Source organism: Triticum dicoccoides, chromosome 2A (assembly GCF_002162155.2).
Source record: "Triticum dicoccoides isolate Atlit2015 ecotype Zavitan chromosome 2A, WEW_v2.0, whole genome shotgun sequence".
Classification (NCBI taxonomy): Eukaryota; Viridiplantae; Streptophyta; class Magnoliopsida; order Poales; family Poaceae; genus Triticum; species Triticum dicoccoides.
The window spans coordinates 759,557,955-759,577,226 of NC_041382.1; the positions used below are offsets into that span (position 1 = coordinate 759,557,955).

Below are 19,272 nucleotides of genomic sequence, written 5' to 3' on the forward strand. Positions count from 1 at the left end.
CCGCGAATCCTATTCCAACTAGGAAAGGGGGGGAGTCCTACTCCCGGAGGGAGTAGGACTCCTCCTGGCGCGCCTCTCCTGGCCGGCCAGCCCCCCTCCCTTGAGCCTTTATATACGGAGGCAGGGGCACCCCCTAGACACACAAGTTGATCCATCTGATCATATTCTTAGCCATGTGCGGTGCCCCCTTCCACCGTAGTCCTCGATAATATTATAGCGGTGCTTAGGCGAAGCCCTGCGACAGTAGTACATCAAGATCGTCACCACACCATCGTGCTGACGGAACTCTTCCCCGACACGTTGCTGGATCGGAGTCCGGGGATCGTCATCGAGCTGAACGTGTGCTAGAACTCGGAGGTGCCGTAGTTTCGGTGCTTGATCGGTCGGGCCGTGAAGACGTACGACTATATCAACCAAGTTAATGCTTCCGTTGTCGATCTACAAGGGTACGTAGATCACACTCTCCCCCTCTCGTTTCTATGCATCACCATGATCTTGCGTGTGTGTAGGAAAATTTTGAAAATACTACGAAACCCAACAGTGGCATCCGAGCCAGGTTTTATATGTTGATGTTATATGCACGAGTAGAACACAAGTGAGTTGTGGGCGATATAAGTCATACTGCTTACCAGCATGTCATACTTTGGTTCGGCGGTATTGTTGGACGAAGCGGTCCGGACCGACATTACGCGTACGCTTACGCGAGACCGGTTCTCCTGACGTGCTTTGCACATAGGTGGCTTGCGGGTGACAGTTTCTCCAACTTTAGTTGAACCGAGTGTGGCTACGCCCGGTCCTTGTGATGGTTAAAACAGCACCAACTTGACAAACTATCGTTGTGGTTTTGATGCGTAGGTAAGATTGGTTCTTGCTTAAGCCCGTACCAGCCACGTAAAACATGCAACAACAAAGTAGAGGACGTCTAACTTGTTTTTGCAGGGCATGTTGTGACGTGATATGGTCAAGACATGATGCTAAATTTTATTGTATGAGATGATCATGTTTTGTAACCGAGTTATTGGCAACTGGCAGGAGCCATATGGTTGTCGCTTTATTGTATGCAATGCAATCGCGCTGTAATGCTTTACTTTATCACTAAGCGGTAGCGATAGTCGTGGAAGCATAAGATTGGCGAGACGACAACGATGCTACGATGGAGATCAAGGTGTCGCGCCGGTGACGATGGTGATCATGACGGTGCTTCGGAGATGGAGATCACAAGCACAAGATGATTATGGCCATATCATATCACTTATATTGATTGCATGTGATGTTTATCTTTTATGCATCTTATCTTGCTTTGATTGACGGTAGCATTATAAGATGATCTCTCACTAATTATCAAGAAGTGTTCTCCCTGAGTATGCACCGTTGCGAATGTTCTTCGTGCTGAGACACCACGTGATGATTGGGTGTGATAGGCTCTACGTTCAAATACAACGGGTGCAAAATAGTTGCACACGCGGAATATTCAGGTTATACTTGACGAGCCAAGCATATACAGATATGGCCTCGGAACACGGAGACCGAAAGGTCGAGCGTGAATCATATAGTAGATATGATCAACATAGTGATGTTGACCAATGAAACTACTCCATCTCACGTGATGATCGGACATGGTTTAGTTGATTTGGATCACGTAATCACTTAGAGGATTAGAGGGATGTCTATCTAAGTGGGAGTTCTTTAAGTAATATGATTAATTGAACTTAAATTTATCATGAACTTAGTACCTGATAGTATCTTGCTTGTTTATGTATGATTGTAGATAAATGGCCCGTGCTGTTGTTCCGTTGAATTTTAATGCGTTCCTTGAGAAAGCAAAGTTGAAAGATGATGGTAGCAATTACACGGACTGGGTCCGTAACTTGAGGATTATCCTCATTGCTGCACAGAAGAATTACGTCCTGGAAGCACCGCTGGGTGCCAGGCCTGCTGCTGGAGCAACACCAGATGTTGTGAACGTCTGGCAGAGCAAAGCTGATGACTACTCGATAGTTCAGTGTGCCATGCTTTACGGCTTAGAACCGGGACTTCAACGACGTTTTGAACGTCATGGAGCATATGAGATGTTCCAGGAGTTGAAGTTAATATTTCAAGCAAATGGCCGGATTGAGAGATATGAAGTCTCCAATAAGTTCTATAGCTGCAAGATGGAGGAGAACAATTCTGTCAGTGAGCATATACTCAAAATGTCTGGGTATAATAATCACTTGATTCAAATGGGAGTTAATCATCCAGATGATTGCGTCATTGACAGAATTCTCCAATCACTACCACCAAGCTACAAGAGCTTCGTGATGAACTATAATATGCAAGGGATGAATAAGACTATTCCCGAGCTCTTCGCAATGCTGATAGCTGCGGAGGTAGAAATCAAAAAGGAGCATCAAGTGTTGATGGTCAACAAGACCACTAGTTTCAAGAAAAAGGGCAAAGGGAAGAAGAAGGGGAACTTCAAGAAGAACAGCAAGCAAGTTGCTGCTCAAGAGAAGAAACCCAAGTCTGGACCTAAGCCTGAAACTGAGTGCTTCTACTGCAAGCAGACTGGTCACTGGAAGCGGAACTGCCCCAAGTATTTGGCGGATAAGAAGGATGGCAAGGTGAACAAAGGTATATGTGATATACATGTTATTGATGTGTACCTTACTAATGCTCGCAGTAGCACCTGGGTATTTGATACTGGTTCTGTTGCTAATATTTGCAACTCGAAACAGGGACTACGGATTAAGCGAAGATTGGCTAAGGACGAGGTGACGATGCGCGTGGGAAACGGTTCCAAAGTCGATGTGATTGCGGTCGGCACGCTACCTCTACATCTACCTTCGGGATTAATATTAGACCTAAATAATTGTTATTTGGTGCCAGCGTTAAGCATGAACATTATATCTGGATCTTGTTTGATGCGAGATGGTTATTCATTTAAATCAGAGAATAATGGTTGTTCTATTTATATGAGTAATATCTTTTATGGTCATGCACCCTTGAAGAGTGGTCTATTCTTATTGAATCTCGATAGTAGTAACACAAATATTCATAATGTTGAAGCCAAAAGATGCAGAGTTGATAATGATAGTGCAACTTATTTGTGGCACTGCCATTTAGGTCATATCGGTGTAAAGCGCATGAAGAAACTTCATACTGACGGACTTTTGGAACCACTTGATTATGAATCACTTGGTACTTGCGAACCGTGCCTCATGGGCAAGATGACTAAAACGCCGTTCTCCGGTACTATGGAGTGAGCAACAGATTTGTTGGAAATCATACATACAGATGTATGTGGTCCAATGAATATTGAGGCTCGTGGCGGATATCGTTATTTTCTCACCTTCACAGATGACTTAAGCAGATATGGGTATATCTACTTAATGAAACATAAGTCTGAAACGTTTGAAAAGTTCAATGAATTTCAGAGTGAAGTTGAAAATCATCGTAACAAGAAAATAAAGTTTCTATGATCTGATCATGGAGGAGAATATTTGAGTTACGAGTTTGGTGTACATTTGAAACAATGCGGAATAGTTTCGCAACTCACGTCACCCGAAACACCACAGCGTAGTGGTGTGTCCGAACGTCGTAATCGTACTTTACTAGATATGGTGCGATCTATGATGTCTCTTACTGATTTACCGCTATCGTTTTGGGGTTATGCTTTGGAGACGGCCGCATTCACGTTAAATAGGGCACCATCAAAATCCGTTGAGACGACGCCTTATGAACTATGGTTTGGCAAGAAACCAAAGTTGTTGTTTCTGAAAGTTTGGGGCTGCGATACTTATGTGAAAAAGTTTCAACCTGATAAGCTCGAACCAAAATAGGAGAAATGTGTCTTCATAGGATATCCAAAGGAGACTATTGGATACACCTTCTATCACAGATCCGAAGGCAAGACTTTTGTTGCTAAGTTCGGAAACTTTCTAGAGAAGGAGTTTCTCTCGAAAGAAGTGAGTGGGAGGAAAGTAGAACTTGACGAGGTAACTGTACCTGCTCCTTATTGGAAAGTAGTTCATCACAGAAACCGGTTTCTGCGATACCTACACCAATTAGTGAGGAATTTAATGATGATGATCATGAAATTTCAGATCAAGTTACTACTGAGCCTCGTAGATCAACCAGAGTAAGATCCGCACCAGAGTGGTACGGTAATCCTGTTCTGGAAGTCATGCTACTAGATCATGATGAACCTACGAACTATGAAGAAGCGATGGTGAGCCCAGATTCTGCAAAATGGTTTGAAGCCATGAAATATGATATGGGATACATGTATGAGAACAAAGTGTGGACTTTGGTTGACTTGCCCAATGATCGGCAAGCAATTGAGAATAAATGGATCTTCAAGAAGAAGACTGACGCCGATGGTAATATTACTGTCTACAAAGCTCGACTTGTCGCAAAAGGGTTTCGGCAAGTTCAAGGGGTTGACTACGATGAGACCTTCTCACTCGTAGTGATGCTTAAGTCTGTCCGAATCATGTTAGCAATTGCTGTATTTTATGATCATGAAATTTGGCAGATGGATGTCAAAACTGCATTCCTGAATGGATTTCTGGAAGAAGAGTTGTATATGATGCAACCGGAAGGTTTTGTCGATCCAAAGGGAGCTAACAAAGTGTGCAAGCTATAGCGATCCATTTATGGACTGGTGCAAGCCTCTCGGAGTTGGAATAAATGCTTTGATAGTGTGATCAAAGCATTTGGTTTTATACAGACTTTTGGAGAAGCATGTATTTACAAGAAAGTGAGTGGGAGCTCTGTAGCATTTCTGATATTATATGTGGATGACATATTACTGATTGGAAATGATATAGAATTTCTGGATAGCATAAAGGGATACTTGAATAAGAGTTTTTCAATGAAAGACCTCGGTGAAGCTGCTTACATATTAGGCATAAAGATCTATAGAGATAGATCAAGACGTTTAATTGGACTTTCACAAAGCACATACCTTGACAAGATTTTGAAGAAGTTCAAAATGGATCAAGCAAAGAAAGGGTTCTTGCCTGTGTTACAAGGTGTGAAGTTGAGTCAGACTCAATGCCCGACCACTGCAGAAGATAGAGAGAAAATGAAAGATGTTCTCTATGCTTCAGCCATAGGCTCTATCATGTATGCAATGTTGTGTACCAAACCTGATGTGTGCCTTGCTATAAGTCTAGCAGGGAGGTACCAAAGTAATCCAGGAGTGGATCACTGGACAGCGGTCAAGAACATCCTGAAATACCTGAAAAGGACTAAGGATATGTTTCTCGTATATAGAGGTGACAAAGAGCTCATCGTAAACGGTTACGTTGATGCAAGCTTTGACACTGATCCAGACGATTCTAAATCGCAAACAGGATACGTGTTTACATTAAACGGTGGAGTTGTCAGTTGGTGCAGTTCTAAACAGAGCGTCGTGGCGGGATCTACGTGAAGGAAATATGTCCTAGAGGCAATAATAAAGTTATTATTTATTTCCTTATAATCATGATGAAGGTTTATTATTCATGCTAGAATTGTATTAACCGGAAACATAATACATGTGTGAATACATAGACAAACAAAGTGTCACTAGTATGCCTCTACTTGACTAGCTCGTTAATCAAAGATGGTTATGTTTCCTAACCATGAACAATGAGTTGTTATTTGATTAACGGGATCACATCATTAAGAGAATGATCTGATTGACATGACCCATTCCATTAGCTTAGCACCCGGTCATTTAGTATGTTGCTATTGCTTTCTTCATGACTTATACATGTTCCTATAACTATGAGATTATGCAACTCCCGTTTACCGGAGGAACACTTTGGGTACTACCAAATGTCACAACGTAACTGGGTGATTATAAAGGAGTACTACAGGTGTCTCCAAAGGTACATGTTGGGTTGGCGTATTTCGAGATTAGGTTTTGTCACTCCGATTGTCGGAGAGGTATCTCTGGGCCCTCTCGGTAATGCACATCACATAAGCCTTGCAAGCATTGCAACTAATGATTTAGTTGCGGGATAATGTATCACAGAACGAGTAAAGAGACTTGCCGGTAACGAGATTGAACTAGGTATTGGATACTGACGATCGAATCTCGGGCAAGTAACATACCGATGACAAAGGGAACAACGTATGTTGTTATGCGGTCTGACCGATAAAGATCTTCGTAGAATATGTAGGAGCCAATATGGGCATCCAGGTCCCACTATTGGTTATTGACCGGAGACGTGTCTCGGTCATGTCTACATGGTTCTCGAACCCGTAGGGTCCGCACGCTTAAGGTTACGATGACAGTTATATTATGAGTTTATGCATTTTGTTATACCGAGGGTTGTTCGGAGTCCCGGATGTGATCAGGGACATGACGAGGAGTCTCGAAATGGTCGAGACATAAAGATTGATATATTGGAAGCCTATGTTTGGATATCGGAAGTGTTCCGGGTGAAATCGGGATTTTACCGGAGTACGGGGAGGTTACCGGAACCCCCCGGGAGCTATATGGGCCATAGTGGGCTTTAGTGGAAAGGAGAAAGGAGCAGCCCAAGGTGGCCGCGCGCCTCCCCCCTCCCCTAGTCCTATTAGGACTAGGAGAGGTGGTCGGCCCCCCTCTCTCTCTTTCCCCCCTCAAGGAGTCCTATTCCAACTAGGATTGGGGGGTCCTACTCCCAGAGGGAGTAGGACTCTCCAGGCGCGCCACCCTTGGCCGGCCAGCCTCCCCCCTCTAGTCCTTTATATACGAAGGCAGGGGCACCCCAGAAAGACACAAGTTGATCCACGTGATCTATTCCTTAGCCATGTGTGGCGCCCCCAGCCACCATAGTCCTCGATAATACTGTAGCGGAGTTTAGGCGAAGCCCTGCTGCTATAGTACATCAAGATCGTCACCACGCGGTCGTGCTTACGGAACTCTTCCCCGACACTTTGCTGGATCGGAGTCCGGGGATCGTCAACGAGCTGAATGTGTGCTCGAACTCGGAGGTGCCGTAGTTTCGGTGCTTGATCGGTTGGATCGTGAAGACGTACGACTACTTCCTCTATGTTGTGTCAACGCTTCCGCAGTCGGTCTACGTGGGTACGTAGACAGCACTCTCCCCTCTCGTTGCTATGCATCACATGATCTTGCGTGTGCGTAGGAATTTTTTTGAAATTACTACGAAACCCAACAGTGGCATCCGAGCCTAGGTTATTTATGTTGATGTTATATGCACGAGTAGAACACAAGTGAGTTGTGGGCGATATAAGTCATACTGCCTACCAGCATGTCATACTTTGGTTCGGCGGCCAACATTACGCGTACGCTTACGCGAGACCGGTTCCCCCGACGTGCTTTGCACATAGGTGGCTTGCGGGCGACTGTCTCTCCAACTTTAGTTTAACCAAGTATGGCTACGCCCAGTCCTTGGGAAGGTTAAAACGGAGTCTATTTGACAAACTATCGTTGTGGTTTTGATGCGTAGGTAAGATTGGTTCTTGCTTAAGCCCGTAGCAGCCACGTAAAACTTGCAACAACAAAGTAGAGGACGTCTAACTTGTTTTTGCAGGGCATGTTGTGATGTGATATGATCAAGACATGATGCTGAATTTTATTGTATGAGATGATCATGTTTTGTAACCGAGTTATCGGCAACTGGCAGGAGCCTTATGGTTGTCGTTTTATTATGTGCAATGCAATCGCGATGTAATGCTTTACTTTTATCACTAAGCGGTAGCGATAGTCGTAGAAGCACAAGCTTGGCGAGACGACAACGATGCTACGATGGAGATCAAGGTGTCACGCCGGTGACGATGGTGATCACGACGGTGCTTCGGAGATGGAGATCGCAAGCACAAGATGATGATGGCCATATCATATCACTTATATTGATTGCATGTGATGTTTATCCTTTTATGCATCTTATCTTGCTTTGATTGACGATAGCATTATAATATGATCTCTCACTAAATTATCAAGAAGTGTTCTCCCTGAGTATGCACCGTTGCGAAAGTTCTTCGTGCTGAGACACCACGTGATGATCGGGTGTGATAGGTTCTACGTTCAAATACAATGGGTGCAAAACAGTTGCACACGCGGAATACTCAGGTTATACTTGACGAGCCAAGCATATACAGATATGGCCTTGGAACACGGAGACCGAAAGGTCGAGCGTGACTCATATAGTAGATATGATCAACATAACGATGTTCACCATTGAAAACTACTCCATCTCACGTGATGATCGGTTATGGTTTAGTTGATTTGGATCACGTAATCACTTAGAGGATTAGAGGGATGTCTATCTAAGTGGGAGTTCCTTAATTAATTTGATTAACTGAACTTAAATTTATCATGAAACTTAGTACCTGATTAGTATCTTGCTTGTTTATGTTTGATTGTAGATAGATGGCTCGTGCTGTTGTTCCGTTGAATTTTAATGCGTTCCTTGAGAAAGCAAAGTTGAAAGATGATGGTAGCAATTACATGGAATGGGTCCATAACTTGAGGATTATCCTCATTGCTGCACAGAAGAATTACGTCCTGGAAGCACCGCTGGGTGCCAGGCCTGCTGCAGGAGTGACGCTGGATGTTATGAACGTCTGGCAGAGCAAAGCTGATGACTACTCGATAGTTCAGTGTGCCATGCTTTACGGCTTAGAATCGGGACTTCAACGACGTTTTGAACGTCATGGAGCATATGAGATGTTCCAGGAGTTGAAGTTAATACTTCAAGCAAATGCCCGGATTGAGAGATATGAAGTCTCCAATAAGTTCTATAGCTGCAAGATGGAGGAGAACAGTTCTGTCAGTGAGCATATACTCAAAATGTCTGGGTATAATAATCACTTGATTCAATTGGGAGTTAATCTTCCAGATGATTGCGTCATTGACAGAATTCTTCAATCACTGCCACCAAGCTACAAGAGCTTCGTGATGAACTATAATATGCAAGGGATGAACAAGACTATTCCCGAGCTCTTCGTGATGCTGAAAGCTGCGAAGGTAGAAATCAAGAAGGAGCATCAAGTGTTGATGGTCAACAAGACCACTAGTTTCAAGAAAAAGGGCAAAGGGAAGAAGAAGGGGAACTTCAAAAAGAACGGCAAGCAAGTTGCTACTCAAGAGAAGAAACCCAAACCTGGACCTAAGCCTAAAACTGAGTGCTTCTATTGCAAGCAGACTGGTCACTGGAAGCGGAACTGCCCCAAGTATTTGGCGGATAAGAAGGATGGCAAGGTGAACAAAGGTATATGTGATATACATGTTATTGATGTGTACCTTACTAATGCTCGCAGTAGCACCTGGTTATTTGATACTGGTTCTGTTGCTAATATTTGCAACTCGAAACAGGGACTACGGATCAAGCGAAGATTGGTTAAGGACGAGGTGACGATGCGCGTGGGAAACGGTTCCAAAGTCGATGTGATCGCAGTCGGCACGCTACCTCTACATCTACCTTCGGGATTAGTATTAGACCTAAATAATTGTTATTTGGTGCCAGCGTTAAGCATGAACATTATATCTGGATCTTGTTTGATGCGAGACGGTTATTCATTTAAATCAGAGAATAATGGTTGTTCTATTTATATGAGTAATATCTTTTATGGTCATGCACCCTTGAAGAGTGGTCTATTCTTGTTGAATCTCGATAGTAGTAACACACATATTCATAATGTTGTAAGCCAAAAGATGCAGAGTTGATAATGAGAGTGCAACTTATTTGTGGCACTGCCGTTTAGGTCATATCGGTGTAAAGCGCATGAAGAAACTCCATTTTGATGGACTTTTGGAACCACTTGACTATGAATCACTTGGTACTTGCGAACCGTGCCTCATGGGCAAGATGACCAAAACACCGTTCTCCGGTACTATGGAGAGAGCAACAAATTTGTTGGAAATCATACATACATATGTATGTGGTCCGATGAATATTGAGGCTCATGGCGAATATTGATATTTTCTCACCTTCACAGATGACTTAAGCAGATATGGGTATATCTACTTAATGAAACATAAGTCTGAAACATTTGAAAAGTTCAAGGAATTTCAGAGTGAAGTTGAAAATCATCGTAACAAGAAAATAAAGTTTCTACGATCTGATCGTGGAGGAGAATATTTGAGTTACGAGTTTGGTGTACATTTGAAAAATTGTGGAATAATTTCGCAACTCACGCCACCCGGAACACCACAGCGTAATGGTGTGTCCGAACGTCGTAATCGTACTTTACTAGATATGGTGCGATCTATGATGTCTCTTACTGATTTAACGCTATCGTTTTGGGGATACGCTCTAGAGACGGCCGCATTCACGTTAAATAGGGCACCATCAAAATCCGTTGAGACGACGCCTTATGAACTATGGTTTGGCAAGAAACCAAAGTTGTTGTTTCTGAAAGTTTGGGGCTGCGATACTTATGTGAAAAAGTTTCAACCTGATAAGCTCGAACCAAAATCGGAGAAATGCGTCTTCATAGGATATCCAAAGGAGACTATTGGATACACCTTCTATCACAGATCCGAAGGCAAGACTTTTGTTGCTAAGTTCGGAAACTTTCTAGAGAAGGAGTTTCTCTCGAAAGAAGTGAGTGGGAGGAAAGTAGAACTTGATGAGGTAACTGTACCTGCTCCTTATTGGAAAGTAGTGCATCACAGAAAACTATTTCTGTGACACCTACACCAATTAGTGAGGAAGCTAATGATAATGATCATGAAACTTCAGAACAAGATACTACTGAACCTCGTAGATCAACCAGAGTGAGATCCGCGCCAGAGTGGTACGGTAATCCAGTTCTGGAACTCATGCTACTAGATCATGATGAACCTACGAACTATGAAGAAGCGATGGTGAGCCCAGATTCTGCAAAATGGTTTGAAGCCATGAAATATGAGATGGGATACATGTATGAGAACAAAGTGTGGACTTTGGTTGACTTGCCCAATGATCGGCAAGCAATTGAGAATAAATGGATCTTCAATAAGAAGACTGACGCCGATGGTAATATTACTGTCTACAAAGCTCGACTTGTCGCAAAAGGGTTTCGGCAAGTTCAAGTGATGCTTAAGTCTGTCCGAATCATGTTAGCAATTGCTGTATTTTATGATTATGAAATTTGGCAGATGGATGTCAAAACTGCATTCCTGAATGGATTTCTGGAAGAAGAGTTGTATATGATGCAACCGGAAGGTTTTGTCGATCCAAAGGGAGCTAACAAAGTGTGCAAGCTATAGCGGTCCATTTATGGACTGGTGCAAGCCTCTTGGAGTTGGAATAAACGCTTTGATAGTGTGATCAAAGCATTTGGTTTTATACAGACTTTTGGAGAAGCCTGTATTTACAAGAAAGTGAGTGGGAGCTCTGTAGCATTTCTGATATTATATGTGGATGACATATTACTGATTGGAAATGATATAGAATTTCTGGATAGCATAAAGGGATACTTGAATAAGAGTTTTTCAATGAAAGACCTCGGTGAAGCTGCTTACATATTAGGCATAAAGATCTATAGAGATAGATCAAGACGTTTAATTGGACTTTCACAAAGCACATACCTTGACAAGATTTTGAAGAAGTTCAAAATGGATCAAGCAAAGAAAGGGTTCTTGCCTGTGTTACAAGGTGTGAAGTTGAGTCAGACTCAATGCCCGACCACTGCAGAAGATAGAGAGAAAATGAAAGATGTTCTCTATGCTTCAGCCATAGGCTCTATCATGTATGCAATGTTGTGTACCAAACCTGATGTGTGCCTTGCTATAAGTCTAGCAGGGAGGTACCAAAGTTATCCAGGAGTGGATCACTGGACAGCGGTCAAGAACATCCTGAAATACCTGAAAAGGACTAAGGATATGTTTCTCGTATATAGAGGTGACAAAGAGCTCATCGTAAACGGTTACGTTGATGCAAGCTTTGACACTGATCCAGACGATTCTAAATCGCAAACAGGATACGTGTTTACATTAAATGGTGGAGTTGTCAGTTGGTGCAGTTCTAAACAGAGCGTCGTGGCGGGATCTACGTGAAGGAAATATGTCCTAGAGGCAATAATAAAGTTATTATTTATTTCCTTATAATCATGATGAAGGTTTATTATTCATGCTAGAATTGTATTAACCGGAAACATAATACATGTGTGAATACATAGACAAACAAAGTGTCACTAGTATGCCTCTACTTGACTAGCTCGTTAATCAAAGATGGTTATGTTTCCTAACCATGAACAATGAGTTGTTATTTGATTAACGGGATCACATCATTAAGAGAATGATCTGATTGACATGACCCATTCCATTAGCTTAGCACCCGGTCGTTTAGTATGTTGCTATTGCTTTCTTCATGACTTATACATGTTCCTATAACTATGAGATTATGCAACTCCCGTTTACCGAAGAAACACTTTGGGTACTACCAAATGTCACAACGTAACAGGGTCATTATAAAGGAGTACTATAGGTGTCTCCAAAGGTACATGTTGGGTTGGCGTATTTCGAGATTAGGTTTTGTCACTCCGATTGTCGGAGAGGTATCTCTGGGCCCTCTCGGTAATGCACATCACTTAAGCCTTGCAAGCATTGCAACTAATGAGTTAGTTGCAGGATGATGTATCAAAGAACGAGTAAAGAGACTTGCCGGTAACGAGATTGAACTAGGTATTGGATACCGACGATCGAATCTCGGGCAAGTAACATACCGATGACAAAGGGAACAACGTATGTTGTTATGCGGTCTGACCGATAAAGATCTTCGTAGAATATGTAGGAGCCAATATGGGCATCCAGGTCCCGCTATTGGTTATTGACCGGAGATGTGTCTCGGTCATGTCTACATTGTTCTCGAACCCGTAGGGTCCGCACGCTTAAGGTTACGATGACAGTTATATTATGAGTTTATGCATTTTGATATGCCGAAGGTTGTTCGGAGTCCCGGATGTGATCACGGACATGACAAGGAGTCTCGAAATGGTCGAGACATAAAGATTGATATATTGGAAGCCTATGTTTGGATATCGGAAGTGTTCCGGGTGAAATCGGGATTTTACCGGAGTACCGGGAGGTTACCGGAACCCCCCGGGAGCTATATGGGCCTTAGTGGGCTTTAGTGGAAAGGAGAAAGGAGCAGCCCATGGTGGCCGCGCGCCTCCCCCCTCCCCTAGTCCTATTAGGACTAGGAGAGGTGACCGGCCCCCCTCTCTCTCTTTCCCCCCTCAAGGAGTCCTATTCCAACTACGATTGGGGGGGGGGGGATCCTACTCCCAGAGGGAGTAGGACTCTCCTGGCGCGCCACCCTTGGCCGGCCAGCCTCCCCCCTCTAGTCCTTTATATACGGAGGCAGGGGCACCCCAGAAAGACACAAGTTGATCCACGTGATCTATTCCTTAGCCGTGTGCGGCGCCCCCAGCCACCATAGTCCTTGATAATACAGTAGCGGAGTTTAGGCGAAGCCCTGCTGCTGTAGTACATCAAGATCGTCACCACGCCGTCGTGCTGACGGAACTCTTCCCCGACACTTTGCTGGATCGGAGTCCGTGGATCGTCATCGAGCTGAACGTGTGCTCGAACTCGGAGGTGCCGTAGTTTTGGTGCTTGATCGGTTGGATCGTGAAGACGTACGACTACTTCCTCTACGTTGTGTCAACGCTTCCACAATCGGTCTGCGTGGGTACGTAGACAGCACTCTCCCCTCTCGTTGCTATGCATCACATGATCTTGCGTGTGCGTAGGAAATTTTTTGAAATTACTACGAAACCCAACACTACGTGTGAAGCGGAATACATAGCTGCTTCGGAAGCAGCGAATGAAGGAGTCTGGATGAAGGAGTTCATATCCGACCTAGGTGTCATACCTAGTGCATAGGGTCCAATGAAAATCTTTTGTGACAATACTGGTGCAATTGCCTTGGCGAAGGAATCCAGATTTCACAAGAGAACCAAGCACATCAAGAGACGCTTCAATTCCATCCGGGATCTAGTCCAGGTAGGAGACATAGAGATTTGCAAGATACATACATATCTGAATGTTGCAGACCCGTTGACTAAGCCTCTTCCACGAGCAAAACATGATCAGCACCAAGGCTCCATGGGTGTTAGAATCATTACTGTGTAATCTAGATTATTGACTCTAGTGCAAGTGGGAGACTGAAGGAAATATGCCCTAGAGGCAATAATAAAGTTATTATTTATTTCCTTATATCATGATAAAAGTTTATTATTCATACTAGAATTGTATTAACCGGAAACATAATACATGTGTGAATACATAGACAAACAGAGTGTCACTAGTATGCCTCTACTTGACTAGCTCGTTAATCAAAGATGGTTATGCTTCCTAACCATGGACAAAGAGTTGTTATTTGATTAACGGGATCACATCATTAGTTGAATGATCTGATTGACATGACCCATTCCATTAGCTTAGCACCCGATCGTTTAGTATGTTGCTATTGCTTTCTTCATGACTTATACATGTTCCTATGACTATGAGATTTTGCAACTCCCGTTTGCCAGAGGAACACTTTGTGTGCTACCAAACGTCACAACGTAACTGGGTGATTATAAAGGAGCTCTACAGGTGTCTCCAAAGGTACATGTTGGGTTGGCGTATTTTGAGATTAGGATTTGTCACTCCAATTGTCGAAGAGGTATCTCTGGGCCCTCTCGGTAATGCACATCACTTAAGCCTTGCAAGCATTGCAACTAATGAGTTAGTTGCGGGATGATGTATTACAGAACGAGTAAAGAGACTTGCCGGTAACGAGATTGAACTAGGTATAGGATACCGATGATCGAATCTCGGGCAAGTAACATACCGATGACAAAGGGAACAACGTATGTTGTTATGCGGTCTGACTGATAAAAGATCTTCATAGAATATGTAGCAGCCAATATGAGCATCCAGGTTCAGCTATTGGTTATTGACCGGAGACGTGTCTCGGTCATGTCTACATTGTTCTCGAACCCGTAGGGTCCGCACGCTTAAGGTTACGATGACAGTTATATTATGAGTTTATGCATTTTGATGTATCGAAGGTTGTTCGGAGTCCCGGATGTGATCACGGACATGACGAGGAGTCTCGAAATGGTCGAGACATAAAGATTGATATATTGGAAGCCTATGTTTGGATATCAGAAGTGTTCCGGGTGAAATCGGGATTTTACCGGAGTACCGGGAGGTTACCGGAACCCCCCGGGAGGTATATGGGCCTTAGTGGGCCTTAGTGGAAGAGAGGAGAGGTGGCCAGAGATGGGCTGCGCGCCCCTCCACCCCTTGGTCCGAATAGGACAAGGAGAGGGGGCCGGCCCCCCTTCCTCCTCTCTCTCCTCTTTTTCCCCCTCCGCGAATCCTATTCCAACTAGGAAAGCGGGGGAGTCCTACTCCCGGAGGGAGTAGGACTCCTCCTGGCGCGCCTCTCCTGGCCGGCCGGCCCCCCTCCCTTGAGCCTTTATATGCGGAGGCAGGGGCACCCCCTAGACACACAAGTTGATCCACGTGATCATATTCTTAGCCGTGTGCGGTGCCCCCTTCCACCATAGTCCTCGATAATATTGTAGCGGTGCTTAGGCGAAGCCCTGCGACAGTAGTACATCAAGATCGTCACCACACCGTCGTGCTGACGGAACTCTTCCCCGACACTTTGCTGGATCGGAGTCCGGGGATCGTCACCGAGCTAAACGTGTGCTAGAACTCGGAGGTGCCGTAGTTTCGGTGCTTGATCGGTCGGGCCGTGAAGACGTACGACTACATCAACCAAGTTAGCGCTTCCGTTGTCGATCTACAAGGGTACGTAGATCACACTCTCCCCCTCTCGTTGCTATGCATCACCATGATCTTGCGTGTGCGTAGGAAAATTTTGAAATTACTACGAAACCCAACAGTCTTCAGCGTTGGGAGATCTCAAATACTCCTCGCCAAACACTTGCACAATTCCGACAGCGAAGCGCTTGACACACATGATGGCTTGGCTCTCACCCATAGCCAAGTGATCATCAACTAGATCAGCCGGTATACCGTATGCCAACATACGCAAAGCGGCTGTCACCTTCTGAAAAGTGCTATGCCCGAGCTCTCCGGCGGTATTCCTCCTTTGCTGAAAAAAGCGGTCATGGCTCGCTAGTTTCTCTGCAATGCGCCTGAACAACTCGGTGCTCATCCTAAACCGGCGACGAAAATACGACTCGGGGTATGTGGGATTCTCCGCAAAATAATGCCTGGTCAATCTGTTGTGGGCATCGACCCTATCCCTCCAAATTTTTTGCCGACCCATAACCGAACCACCGTGTTTCGGTTTTTTATTAATATGCATAGCTAGGATCATTGCAAGATCCTCCTCCACTTCCATATCAAATTCTTCTTCGGAAGAATCATACGAGGAACTCATCTACAATGTTGAATACTATGCTATAAATAAAAAAACTACAATCAACATGCACGAAATTCATGGCTTTTGAGCAATACATACCTTCTAGGCGTTTTGTCGAACGCCTAGCGGGCGCCGAGCGGCAGCGAGCGCGCGGACGTTGTTCGTCGGCGGACCAGCACGTGCGCGGGGCGGAGGGCCTAGAGGGGGGCCGGAGAAAGCGCGCGCGGGGCAAGGATAGGCCGGGGAAGCGCCGGAACGGTCGCCGGGTGGCGCGGTCGGCGGTGGCAGCGCGGCTGGAGGGGGGGTGGGAGGTGCGAGCGAGCGCGCGGGAGCGGGCGCAGCAAATAAGCGGCGCGCGATTGCGTTTCGGCCCGCACGCACGATTTTCACGCCCGCTGGAGCTGCTATTCCGGTTGTGCGCGTTAAAAGGAAGAATTTTGCGGCGCGGCGCTAGTTTGGCGCGCCTGTTAGAGATGCTCTTAGCAGGACACGGAAGCTCGCTGGATGTGAGTGGCGGACGGAGCACCCCCGGCCACACGCACCTACGCTGGATCGCCTTGGATGCAACGGGATGAATGAGTTGGAGGTCGGTGTAGTCGTAGCCAGTGTGGCGCACATAGGGTCCACAGACGACAGGCGGCGCAAATCTATCTTAGAATGAAAAACAAAACAAAAACGTATATCAGTCATTGGATGAGTGCCCCCCCCCCTACCCCACCCCATCGACCTCCATGGGGGCCGCGCTACGCAGAAGCTAGGGTGGAGATAGATCAGGAACTTGCGACAGATACCAAGTAAAAGGATTAGAAAGAAGAATTGGCGTAATATGATGTGTGTTGTATTGAGCCTCAGTGATGATTGTGTGTGCGTACATATATAATTTCTATCAAAATCCGTGCAATCTGGCAAGATGGCTCGACGGAGTGGAAGCGATGAAGCTAGCGTCGGGATATACATATCAAAACTTTGAGATGCATGCTGGAGGAGCGGTCTTGTGGCGGAGTAATAGTAGTAGATGTAGTTGTATTAACGATCTACTTGCCTATATGGGATTAGTTACGCCATGAATGATCATAGTCATACTCGTTGCTATTCTTGACAATTGTCCAACCGCAATTTGTTATCATGTCGTTTGCCTTCTTTTCAAGAGAAATACCTCTAGTGAACCTATGGCCCCGGGTTCTATTCTTCGATCAATACAAACTCCCCAAAATTGCTTTTTTATATTTGTGTTTCTTTATTTGTATCACTATCTATCTGTTTGCTTTTAGTTTTGTAACTAGCAAGACGAAGGGCGTGACACCCCCCTTGTCAAGCTGGGTGCAAGTATTATTTTTGTTTGCGTGCAAACACTATTTACCTTGCTAGCAAAATGACTTATATTTAAAAACGGAGGGACTACTAACTATTGGATTGCTACAAATGAACGGCTCGTATCAATTTGGGACCGTCTTAAAAGAAAACACAAACAAATATATCGTGGCTTTTCATAAATCATTTTTTGTTTTGCGAAAATATTACTATTTCGGATCACTATATGGTCCTTTGATAAAAAAGACGTTGAAGAACTTTCATACTTGATATTACTATACTGTTCACCAAATTGAGTACCTTGGACTTGGATGGTTGTGTCTGGGCCGTGGAGAGCACACACCGCGCTCGTGCCAGGTCCAGACAATGCCGCCGGTAGGAGGGTTGGAGGGCGCGGCTGGCTGCGGTTGGCTATGGACGCGAGCGCGCCAGAGTCAGAAGCGATGGGGTGGGAAGAGTCGAGCAAGGTGTCCGCTAGGGTGGATGCTGCCATGACAACCGTGCTAGAGAAAGATGGCTGGAAGCGATGGCTCGAATTAGTAGCATGGACGACCTTGATTGGGCAGCTGGTAGTACGTCCCCGTCGGCTAACAGTACCCACATTTACGCCACCGCCCAAACACGTGCTGGCCAGCTGGAATAATTTAACGTTGTGTCTCTACCGACATTTAATGTGTACCAAATTATTAGAAAAATAATTAACGTGTAAATAATTATGTGGATAATCTCCTCCCGTCTCTCCAAAGCGGTGGTGTCTGTTGGACACGTACCTGCAGGGTGTCCAAATCATCATCGATTTTTTTAGAAAAAGATGAAGACCTCCGGCTTTTGCATCTGAACCATGCATTGTCCAAATCATCATCGATAAAGGATGCGGTTGATTCACTCTCTCAAAGATTTCTTTATAGTATATACGAAAAGGAACACGTTGTTCTGTGCTCATAGAGAGAGGCCATCCAGGCAGTTACCCACACACAACGGCGGAAGGCCACCATTCATGGCAAGACGGGAACAAAGAATCACGGCGACAGTGCTCATCGCTTCGGCAAAGGAACAATCAATCGACACAAGAAAAAGACGAGAAGAATTGCCTCTGTGTGGTGCCATCACCCTCGGCACTGAACGCCGGAGCGAACCAGGTTTTCCACGGCAGAATGCATGGGTCCATAGAGGAACCGATCTGAAGTTTTGTTTCTTGAGGGACCTCATCACGGAGGGCAAGGTGTTTCTGCATTTCATTAAGAGAAGAGAGATGGTGTAGTTTATGAGAAAAAACAGACCCAAAAACTTAACATTCTCAATTAATTAATAAAAGGAGAAAAGGAGAAAAAAATCACTAGAGCTTGGTCAAATGCAACATCAAGGAACATTGTTAGAGCTAGACACTAGAGCACCATGGCCCAAAGCAATTAGGTGTGGCTCAAGTGCAACCGAACTAACCACGTTCCCGAAGAGAAACCATTCATGTCGTATGGCTCTTCTGTATCAGCCTAAAAGCATCATGTGCTAACATTATCAGGCGAAAAACATCCTGAAAGACCCATCTTCAACTTCCCCACGATGCCTGCAAAAGTTTGCAACGCCTCAATCACTTGCGGTGAGAGCGGTTTTTTGTGCATGTCTAGGTATGCTTTCATATTCTGCTTGCCCCCTCCGCTTTGCT

The 19,272-nt window shown here is 44.8% G+C and overlaps 1 pseudogene; it reads right to left on the reverse strand.

Moving 5' to 3' along the window:
* LOC119358360 overlaps positions 1 to 18,102 on the reverse strand; it is a 41,615-nt pseudogene extending 23,513 nt beyond the window's left edge.
* Between the last annotated feature and the right edge of the window lie 1,170 nt (positions 18,103 to 19,272).